Below are 8569 nucleotides of genomic sequence, written 5' to 3'. Positions count from 1 at the left end.
CATCCATCCATCCATCCATCCATCCATCCATCCATCCATCCATCCATCCATCCATCCATCTGATATCTAATATCTGAAATGTTTTGAATGGTTATTTTCTCGGATAGCTTACATTTAAGCATGACACGTAAGCATGTAAAAAATCTCATTTTTAAGCCACCTACATTATGATGTTGGGCCACTTTTTACAGCTGTAACTCCTTCAACTCTTCCAGAAAAAACCTCCCAGAAGGTTTGGGACATTTGTGAGAACAGGAAAAGGGTGAGATTCACTCCTGTTGGAATTATAAAGAATGAATCTTTCGACTGGTCCCAACCAAACCAGAGCATGAAATTATCCAAGATAAGTAAGCTGAAGATTTAAGATTTGCTTTCGCTGGAATAATTCCTGATAAATTAAACGAGACTGTTATCTCCTCTGCACTAAACTGTACACATTAGTTATAGTTGACTGAGGAATGTTTTGTATTTATTTAACATCCTATTGTTGTACCCCTTGTGAAATTAACTGTATCAAATTTTAAAGTGTTTGTAGCAGCACACAGCATGCTTTGGTACTGGATTTCACACACCTGCAGCCCTGGAAGTGGTTGAAAAAGCTGAATTCAGTCACTAGGAAGGCTCACCCAATGCTTTTAACAACAAAATTTAGCTGTTCATATAAACTAGTCTTTTCAAACTATATGCTTTATTTGATCAAGAAAATACTTTGGCCGTGTTCCTTATTTCTTATTAGCTTAAAAAGCAAAAAAAAAAAATACACAAATAAGGGCAGAAAGTTATGAGAGATGTTATAAGAGGGGAATATATCAGAAATGCTGGTGGTAATTTTCAGCTTAATCGATTAAGTCGTCATGCCCCGACTCCAACATGCACTCCATGTGAGGAGGTGAACCTGCATCGCTGTAAAGACATTAAACAGACAGAGACAACATGTTCACATTTACTGCATTATTTTCAAACCTAAATCTAAAAGTAAACGACACCTCCTCTCTGAAAAATAGTGCCATATTATATTAAACATTGTAAGCCCATTATCAGCCACCTGATGTTGGATCATAGTAGAGGAAAACATGCTGCACAAAGTAAGCATCCCTTGTTATGAAGTTTAGCAGTTACATAATGGTTTCTGTGTTAAAGCAATTTGTTCAGTTCAGGCAGACATGCTGTAATGATCCTGACCATGGGTTGCTGGAATGTGGTCACACGGACTATAATCTGCTGGAAATGACAGGAGGATAACACACAAGTTGGCTCAAGGGTCTTTAGTGGTGTCATTATCTGAAACACCTGTTTCCCACTCCGGCTACTAGGAGCCGTTATGGAGACTGCAGGCAACTGCAGGAAGATGCAGCGGGTTGAAGAAAACCTAAATCTTTACTGTGGCTCATACACCTCAAACCTTTTCTCATTTCACAGCCACAAATCTTAATGTATTTTATTGGAATTTCTGCATAGATCAACGCCAAATAGCACATACCTGTGGATGGAAGCGTTGGGAAACTAATGCAATGTGTGCATTTTTTTTCCCCCACAAATAGAACTCTAAAAAGTGTGGCGTGCATTTATATTCAGTCTGCTGTACTCTGATACCCGAAGAGTCCAACAAAACAAACCATGTGTGATTTGTCTCTTAGTATAAAAGTCTTCTGACGTTTGTTAGAAAGCAGTTGAAGATTAGGAAGACCACAAAACATGGCAGAAAGGTCACGATGGATTTGTGTTGAAGGGTAAACCATGGTTAGATTCCAAATCAAAATCCCAAACTTTGAACAACTACTGGAGGGCTGTTCAGTGAAGCATGTAAGAATGGAAAGAACATGCCACAAAAAAAAAAAATCAATAAATAAAATCTGTCACTAGATGTAGAAACAACTGAACACCATCTTTCATTCACAAGGATGATGTTGATTAGTAAGATAAAATTATTGCAGCTGTAGAATGACAAAAGGGATATGGATGAGTTTGCAAAACTTTGTAAATGATGCAGCTCAAAAGTGAACAATGAACTTAAACTGGAGCTTTAAAGTGAATTTAAACTAGATCTATTGATGGTTATCAGTGGCATTACACAAAAATATTTGACATGCAAACAGAGGCTGATTTTAAATTCTGTCAATGTGTCAAAAATAATACAAAAAAAAAAACAGTGTATTAAAAAAAATGCACACAAAACATACAAAAATGGCAACCAAAGCCTAGCAGCCAAACCCTCTATTATATGAAGTCTAAATACAAATAGATTATACCAAATAAACAACTCGTAGGTTTGCTAAAGTAAGGCTGCACAAGAAAAGTCATTTTCAAAGATGACCTTTTTGTATATTTTTGCTGTGTACTTTTAAAAACAGACACCAACCAGCAAAGTGAAATCATTTCTCTGCGGCCTTTGACCTGAAGCAGCAGCTGTTTCTCTCCACAGAGCGAGTTGCGTCCGCAGAGGCCACAGTTTGAGCTGTCCTGCTCTCACCTGCGAGGACAACGTGTCGTCAGGGAGTGAGATGTCCTCACTGATCATTTGTCAAGTTTCGGTGGAAGCTCCTCTCAACCCTCAGAGGTTCAGTGAGGAAAGTAAAATCCATCAAACCAAGTCAATATGTTTACACAAATTACCTCAGAGCTTAAGTCGCTCACAGAGGACTTCAAAAGGAAGCTACAAGAGTAATGAAAATAAAATCCTTGGGTAGAAGTGTAACAGCGATGGCTCCCTTTTATAGACCTCACTAACTTTTGATATGTCCCGGTTCATTACTTTCTTACTCACGCCTCTGGTTTAGTCGAGCTGGGGTAAAAAAAAAAAAAAAAAAAGCAGCCTTCAGGGATTTTTTTCTGTGGCTCCCAGTAGCTCCTTATGCCTCTTTCATAAGAGTAGAGTGCTCAGCTAAGTGCAGGCTGGCTGTCCTTCATCCGTCCCCAGGGCCTGAGCTCAGGTAGCAGAACAGGTGACTGGCTCTCAGGTTTCAGGACTTACATAATAAGTCCCCATTGCACAGATATTAATGGAGCCAGAGGCCTTTAACAGCTCCTCTGCTTGTCTCGCCGACACTGGTATGAAAAAAAAAAAAAAAAATCTATATTTAAAGATGGAGAAAGTACACCTGGATACACCTATTTTTTATATATTTTTTTTATTCTTTCGAGTGTTTCTTCAAAAAGAAAACTGTCTTCCAAAAAGTTTCCTAAAGCTTCTGAACAGCAACGCACTTTAGAAGCAGGTAGACTACGATGAGGACAAAAGTACAGGGAAAAAACTGTAGAAACAAACCTATAAATAAACAAACCTATTCTGTACAAGATGGAAAGTGCTGAATGTTCAACTTATTGCTTCCCCCTCCCTGAATAAAACCCCAGCAAGAGTAGGTTGGATTTCAAATTACAATAAAGAACCCAATGTTTACATTTTTCAGTGATGGATTACTCGACTATTCAAGCAAAAGAGTAATAAAATTGAAGAATATTTCACTCTTGTCATTTCTTGTGACTAACAACACTAAAAATGAATAAACACATGCAGAAGTGTAACGCCTCTTTGAATTTAAAGTCATGAAGAATGAATGTAAAAATGTAGGGTTCACAGTGGGTGTAAGTTTTTACTAAATTTAGTAAACCTTTATATTTAAACCCAGATGTTTGTATCATTGTGCAAAAGACAGTCTGTTTGTGGTGCTTGTAGAACTTTAACATCAATTCTGGTCTGTAGTTTTGCCAAAAAAAAAAAGAAAAAAAAAAGCTAAATACAACCTTACCAGAAAAACTAAGCCAAAGTCAACAGAATCTTTCCTTTTGTGTTGGGTTTCTGGAAAAAAGGAAAACAGCTGGCTTTTGATGAATCTGATTTCACAATTATGTTCCTGATTTTATAATTATACTTGATGGATCCACAAAATGCAAACTGGGGTAAAGCTGCATGAACACGGCCCTGAATTAGAAAGACGATGGAAGCAACTGTTGGAATGAAGTGTTCAAGACTAAGATCACAATTTAGTTTCCTTATGAGAGAAAGTTTGCAAAACTCCTTCATAGACTTCCTTAAAATCAGCTTTTGAGTAAAATTATATGGAAATGCATGGGCTAAAAATTGTCATCTTCACCTTATCCTCTAAGAAAAGTAATTCAGATTCAATCACTAGTAAGTAAAAACAAAAGGGCAAAATTCAGCAAACTGAATTTTTGAGTAGTTCTGAGGTGTTCTAGTTTTAAAATAAAGTACTGATTTCAATGAATGACAGAGTTGAGCAGAGCGTTTTATAGGCCCATGATTGACTTAAAATAGGTTTTGAGCACGAATTGACTACAAACTACATCTCCCATAATGCATTCCGATTGTTAACCAGCCAGCATTACGGCTCCTCGCCACTAGAGAGCAGCAGAGTCACCTCAAGCTGGTTATTGATTTTCCCAGCGAATACAACTGAGATGTCGACAAGCTAACATCAAAATGTCCAAGAAAAGAAACATTGATTTACAAGTAAGACTGAATGAAGATGTGTGTGAGTTGATCCCATCACAAATTAAGCAGATAAATGTATCTACATTTTTCTCCGTAGTGACAAAAACCACTGATTGTGGCCCCGATAACTTTTAATAAATTAAATTAAGCGACTTCACTTAAATTAGCATCACTTCACCCAGCGCACAGCGCATGTTACAGTCTAATTAACTTCTGCATCGTCATTTATTTCCTCAAGATAAACTGCCGGCTCCTCAAATGGATTAACACAACGTTGCATTCTTTTTAGTTTTCTCTGGTCTGTAATGGAGACTTGAATTTAACGGTCCATTTCAACCAAAGGTTTTGAATGCGCTTCCTAACCAGAAACTCCAAAGCGTTATTTAACAATATGAGGTGGTGTTTAATTTATTTTTAACATTGTATTTTCATACATTTTATGCTAGGGGTGCCCAAGTCTAGTTTTCCAGCTACCATCTGCAACTTTAGATATGTTCCTTCTCTAACACACCTGGATCATTTACTCATTATAAGGCTCTACAGAACTGTCTATGTCTATGTCTGTCTATGTCTATGGCTTCCACCTTAGAAATGTAGAGCGTGTGCTCCATAGACATGAATATGTGACCATAGACATAATATAAGAGTAGACCCCGTATTGGCTGCTCCGGCGCAGGAAATACGGCGGCCATCTTGGAGCGGTATACCCTCCTACTTTGCTCAACCAAAACAGCAGAAGATGCCTCAGCACTGAGGGATATTGTTGTTCGGATCGATGGATTATTGATGCGAGGGCTCCACAAACAACATTTCACAAGTAAGATGGACATATTATTGTGTATATATTGTGATTAGAATATTACTTTACTGTATTTATGTTCACCGGCGAGATACCAGCTAATATTAGCTACAGTGCTTGGTGTAATAGGGGTTCAGCCCCGCTATGAAGGCTGAGATTCTGTAAATCTAAAAAAAATAATTATTCTCTAACATTGACTTAGAGTATCTGACACAAGAACCTACATTAGAAATGAAACAATGTAACATATATTATAAAACTTATATTATGTGTTATAACATTCACCAGCAAAGTTTACACAGGTAGTAAAGGCTATTATTTATATGTAATTCTTTCACTTTGTCAAAAGTAAGATACATTCCAAATCTTCCGTTTTTGTTTTGAAGGTTTCCTAAAGACATGATGTGAGGAAGAAGTGGGAAATATCTTTAAAGAGAGACGGATTCACTGCAGCACGGAGGAATCCGATTTTTGTCTTCGCATCCGCCTGAATAAAATGTAGTTGCGACCCTGCGGTGATGTGTAAGTTTTTTCCCCCGCAACTTTACACGAAATATTCAATGTTTTGATTTCATTAATTAATTAATTCTTTTATTGATTCATTGATTTATTTATGTTTTACTGAAAATATGTTTTTTTACTAGTAAGGATTTCATATTTATTTGTTCATTACTTTGTAGTAGAACACTCATAATTTTTATGCAATTACTATTATTTTTCTTTGGTAGCTATACATCAAAAGTTCCTTTTTATTGTTTTACTGCATTTCAATAAAAGTTTTCCAGTTGGAGTCAAAGTAATAGCATTCAGTTCATCATTATTATATAGATTATACTGTGCACAATGGTACATTTTGCATATAAATGGGGTAAATGTCATGACCAATGGTTATATTATATGTACTAAGTGTCATTCAATGGTAATCAGTGATGTAATTTAATGAAATTCCCAGTATTGATGTGTAAAACACATTTGGCACAGTTTGGAGACATTTTTGGATAAATGTCTCCAAATGACCTCTCCACCTGGGACATTTCTCAGTAAAATATTTATAAAACACTTTATTTTTCAACTGATTGAGTCCAAATTTGGTGAACTTTTACCCAACATGTAGATTTAAAATTCTAAACTACTTTTTTGTGTGAAAAATAATATTTTAGTGATGTTTTGCAATATTTATTTCTAACATTTTGGTGAGGTAAAAAAATGCTAAATTTATTGTATTTAATTCAGGCAGGGTAAAAGGTACAATAGTACTGACACCAGGAAACCATTCTTTGATGTCTTACCTTTACAGAGGTACCAAAAGTTTGCACTTTAATCTGATAACTGTGAGGCTACTAGTGATTTATTTTTGGATGTTTACAAAGCCCTTTCCACCCGTAGGGCTTAAAGGGTTTTTAATGAACCTTAATTTCATTAAGGTTGAAATTTGATCCATTTCAGCCTTAATGGATCAAATAAAGTCATTTTCAATGTCAAAATTTTTTTCCCCCATTTATTTATGCTGTGCGGACTTTTTTAGAGAAAATACTTCTCACCTTACTTTCACTTGGTGAAATCCTAAAATTCCTAAATGTTTGCATCTCTTCTAGGTGGAAAACACAAAACTGAAGTTAACGTCTGACTCTTGCATTTCATTACTGAAACATGATTTCATCAGACACCAGAAAGTGCTCTTAATTTAGTTAAACTGAAACTTAAGGGACATTTCAAAGGGGATTTCGTGCATCCCCAGAGACTCAGTGGGACATAATAATGAAACTATGAGGACAGAACTCTGGATCATCTGACAGAGGCTCATCAGTAGGAAATAAGATGTTTTGTGGACAGCAACAATAGGTTCCAAAATACTGTGTATGTATGTGTGTGTGTGTGTGAAGCTTTGTGTGTGTGTGAAGCTTTGTATTTGATACAGTCCCTTTTAAAGCCCATTTTCCCAACATGGGCAGAGCATCTTACATTGTGAGGACCCACTGCTCATTATGGGGCCCAAAGCCAGGACCTCATAAAAGGAAGTGCTGTTCTGGGGTTGGGTTCAGCATAACGTTGCTTTCAGAACGAAAACATTTTGCTCATCAAAAAAATTGACACTTTAAAGTCAGAGGAGTCTCTTGACTTTTGCTTTTTATTTTTCTACTTCTCTCTGCTCAATGGCAGATGAAATATTGAGAGAGTACCTTGGCTACTATATCCAAACCAGGGCTGTGAAGAAGTTGTGCTACTGCAAGAAAATTCAACTGCCTAATAATCATTCGACCAAAGGAGGCCCGTAGTTTTAGCAGTTTTAGGCAAAAATAATGCTGACCCAAACAAATTATGTCAAAATTCACATAGAATCATACAAGTAGAACCCTAAATAACCTATTTAGACAGTTTGTCAGCAAAATAAAGTTTGTAAAGTGAAAAATGCAGTTTTGAGCTGTTGCGTTTGAAGAGAAATTTTGGTGGGTGAATAGTTGAAGGCCAAAGGATTCCCTTGGAAAATTGTATCTGCACTACCTAAGGCGCCTTAATGTGCCCTCGGGAAAATCTATCTTGAACCAAGCTGACTCTGCTGGTTATTTTCTGCTTCTTGACTCGTAATCTCACACAGAGCGTAACACCACCCTCTAAAACCATCTATGTTAAATCGATCAAACAACAGTCTGTATGCACGGTATAAACAGTGACAACTTTAGCTGCTTCGACTTGTTATCCACATTCATAGCAAGGAGTGAGGAAAGACTGTTTACCCATCAGGCATGGCAAAAACATAAAACGGTTCTGCTCAAGGCAGAAGGCAATGCGTAAAAAAATAATAATAATAAAATAAATATACTTTGTTCTTTTATCATAATTAAGGTAAGTGCCAGAAGGGGCTGCTAAACAAACACTGATAATCTGTCACTTGAAATGCAAGGTAAATTTGCTATTCCAGTAGTTTTGGATATGAGTTGACATAGTAAACATAATTAGCTCATTATTCTCCATTTATGGAGAAGAGTTATGAAAACACTTATAATCTAAAGTACAGAACAATACAATGAGAAGTTAAACAAAAATAATAATAAAGTAATTAGCAGGTGTGATAATTGCGGATAAACAAGTCCAACGAATCATAGTGATGACTTATGTTTATAAAAGCGTTGGCTATAATCCCTTTTTAATTGGAGTAATATAATCTATGCAAACACATGAATCAGATACAGTAAAAGAAAAGTGGAGGATTGTTTTTCCTGAATTTTATTGAATGTTTTCCTCAGTTTTATGTTTTGATCTTTAAGACAGTGTCCATCTGTTTACTCTTTTAAGTAAAAGCATCTCTAATTCCCTACTTA

The 8569-nt window shown here is 36.2% G+C and overlaps 1 protein-coding gene across 2 annotated transcripts in view; it reads right to left on the bottom strand.

The window, feature by feature from the left end:
* Window positions 1-2951, bottom strand: part of LOC103133562 (uncharacterized) — a 16568-nt gene extending 13617 nt beyond the window's left edge. For both annotated transcript variants that reach the window (XM_007545348.2, XM_016667976.1), the window contains exon 1: window positions 2395-2951. The gene's annotated coding sequence lies outside the window, so the exon portion shown is untranslated. The remainder of the gene's footprint in view (window positions 1-2394) is intronic.
* Between the last annotated feature and the right edge of the window lie 5618 nt (window positions 2952-8569).

The sequence above is a fragment of the Poecilia formosa genome, unplaced genomic scaffold (assembly GCF_000485575.1).
Source record: "Poecilia formosa unplaced genomic scaffold, Poecilia_formosa-5.1.2 Scaffold12, whole genome shotgun sequence".
In the NCBI taxonomy this organism is placed as follows: domain Eukaryota; kingdom Metazoa; phylum Chordata; class Actinopteri; order Cyprinodontiformes; family Poeciliidae; genus Poecilia; species Poecilia formosa.
Note: the sequence above shows the minus strand (reverse complement) of the source record. Positions and strands in the feature narration are given on the sequence as shown.